Here is a 3,238-nt window from a genome sequence, read left to right as displayed (position 1 = left end):
ATATACTCGTCTCTTCGCGACCGATGGCTGGTTCATTACGCAATGACTACGTCCGAGATATAGAGGCCCGCTTCGAAACCAGTTTCAAATAGCTGCCAGGGAGGATAGGTGGAAGAGATAGAGGGGTACGGTGAATTATCCTTCCGCAACCTAACTGAACAACAGAGAATCCCGAGAGCACCGCGTGGAAACCTTCGGCGCCTTGGAGATCGTTACGCGATTATCGACATTAAAGATGCACGTGACAATTAACATGCGTGTTTCTTTCCGACCGAGGATGAATTTTTTTTTACGTATAACACGGTTTAATTAACGAAAAAAAGCATTGAGTTTGTAAAATAATTAAGCAATTCTTGATTACAGATATACGCAATTCGCGAAACATTAATTTATATTTTATGAATAGAAAGGATTTAAACAATATAGAATAAAATCGAGCTCTCGAGAATTAATCAAATTAAATAAAAAGACTTAATCTTTTTATTAAAAATGCGAATTCATTAGATTTATAAAATTTTAATTAAAATCAAATTTGATTGAAAAATTACTAGCTTCATTAAATTTTATATGGTTTATAATTATTATAAATACATGTAATATTTTCATATATGTTTAATATTTTTACATAATATAACTTTACTAAAACTCAATAACAATTCTTGCTCTTTGCATTAGAAAAATAGCTTGTACAAGCATTAATAACACAATTCAAAATCGTTTTGATGGACCCACTTACGACATCGTAATAGTTCGACTAATGGCTTTTCCGTGCGTCCACTCTGCGATTTTCGATATTCAACTTTCAATGTCCATCGACCGACACAATTACCGCATTACATTCGACGCTCTCATTCACATGACTCTGTGTTCAACCAGGCCGCTCGAGTACGAAGTATCAAAGTACAAGATGTCTTAAGCGCATGCCTTCTCTAGTTATTCGGAAATACAAACGATATTTTAACATTATAAAGATACCGACACTTTAATATTGCACTTTAATATTGTAAGAAAAAAAGGCAGACAAAAAAAGTTTAACTACTAGAAAGTGAAGATCTATTTTTAAATACATACAAATTGAATAAAGGCTCCAAAGAATAAATCAACAAGGTGAAATAGCCAAATATGTGAGTCACCATAAGATATTTGTGTATATCGAAATAAATGTATTAAGTTACAGATGTTTCGATTCTGGGATTATTGGATCCTTTTCAATGTATAATACAATTGATCATGTAATCCAAAATTAAACACATAACATGAAACCAGAAATGTTGTTGAAACAAAGGAACATCGCGTTAAGCTATTGTTCAATTTAAAATCTTAAAAATATCATCTATTTAAAAAATCTCAGTTTTCCTTTATGAAGATTACTTTATTGTATTTCTTGTCTCAAGATGTGATAGTTTCAACGCCACTATACACTCTAAAAAATATTGGTATGAATTTAAAATTCATGATATTAAATCTACACCATTTTGATGTTAATAGCAGTATCAAACACAGTGAGAATTATGTAGACATCGCATAGTGTTAATCCACGTCGATATTTTTTAGAATGCAATGGCTTTTCCATCTTATAAAAGTTAAATATTAAAACATAAAAAGATCGAAACGATAGATCTAAAAAAATCGAATTTTAACAGACACTGCTTAGACAAGATTGCAATATTACGAAAGAATGCGAGTTCCTATGGCGATTACGTAAGTATTAATGAACGAGGATGACGTACAACAATGCACACCGCATTCGCATCGCCAATTCCGAGAGAAGTATTGATGCTCAAAGATATCGGTTGCATTCCTCTCTTGCGTGCGGCTTTCTGCCCGCACTGATTCATCGGCGAGGAAAAGCACAAGGATTCACGGCGTGTCTCATCCCTACGATTCACCCTCCTGACGGGGATTTCGTCGGAATGTGTAGATGTGAAACGGCGAGAAGAGACCGCTCGCGTACACGATCACAAATATACATAGGAAAATGAGACGCGCGTCGAATTGCTCTTTCTACGCCACGGGGTACGTCCTAGGTCGGCGATCCATTAGTCACGTCGCGCACGACGACAAAACTTTATGAGCTAAATGGCCGGTACACCTTGGCCCCGCGAAACCTGCAATTCACTCCGCCGAGCAGAGCCACGCCGCGCGTCAAACGTGCGAGAAAGACGCAAAACTTGAGCATTAAAGCCCCCGGCTGCGCTTACGCCAGGCGGAGCAAGGTTCTTTTCATAAGTGGGATTTCGTCAGTCAGAACGACATCAATGGGACGTTGGCGTACGTAACTTCGCCGAGTCCTTTCGCCACGAAGAAGAAAGAAAGAAAGACGTCTAGACATCTTTCGTCCCGTAATGGATTCCGTTAAACGTCTCGCCTATCGATTTCGCGAAGCAAATCTTTTTTTTTTTTTTTTTTTTCGTATACCGTGACGTTCGCAATCACATAAGCAAAGTTGTGACTGAAACTGCATGTAATGCGACCAGCTACGATATTGATTCTCCTTTATTGATAGTAATATTGAAAACAGTTAATGACATTAAATTCTAAGATATATATGATCTCATAATAAGAACTTGTAAAAGCTTAAATAAAAGAAAAAATAATTAGAAGAAAAGTTTCGAATATTTGTTTCAAATATTGTAGAAAATATAAAAGGAGAAAAAATTCATCTAGTGCAGATCTTTAATATCATTTATATGCATCTCAAAGCACAAATATACGGAAAAAACAATTTTGTTGAAATATCTAAAAATTTAACTAGATATAAATCTGAAAATAATTTTGCCAAACTATCAAAAAAATTATGTATGAAACACAACAATACTAGAAAAAGATTTGACAATCAGTTTGAGCGTACTACTTAGTTATTTTGATATAAAATCAAATAAAATCATTTTAAGATCTGTATTTAGTTAGTTAAATTTTTAGATATTTGAGCGGAACTACTTTTTTCGAAAGAAGTTTTTTTTCTTCTCTAACGTAAAATTTCAGGGTTGTTAGCAAAAATGAAAAAAAATTTATCTGATTTTTCTCGATTTTCTCGATTACTTTTTGAAAAAATTCCCTGACTATAATAAAATGAAAGATTCTCTGAATAAAAACAAAAAAGAATATTAAATATTTTATTTTATAAATATTTTATAGTACAAAGAAAAAATATTTACATTCAAAGAATTATTTAAAGAATAACTTTAAAGAATAACTTATAAATATAAATAATAATACGACATGACTTGCAGTGAGT

The 3,238-nt window shown here is 33.4% G+C and overlaps 1 protein-coding gene across 2 annotated transcripts in view; it reads right to left on the bottom strand.

The window, feature by feature from the left end:
- Positions 1–3,238, bottom strand: part of LOC108694481 (nucleolar protein 4-like) — a 79,469-nt gene that overhangs the window by 14,266 nt on the left and 61,965 nt on the right. The window lies entirely within an intron of this gene.

The sequence above is a fragment of the Atta colombica genome, unplaced genomic scaffold (genome assembly GCF_001594045.1).
Source record: "Atta colombica isolate Treedump-2 unplaced genomic scaffold, Acol1.0 scaffold12, whole genome shotgun sequence".
NCBI classification, from domain to species: domain Eukaryota; kingdom Metazoa; phylum Arthropoda; class Insecta; order Hymenoptera; family Formicidae; genus Atta; species Atta colombica.
The sequence above is the reverse complement of the archived record's forward strand: the minus strand, read 5'-3'. Positions and strand labels throughout refer to the sequence as shown.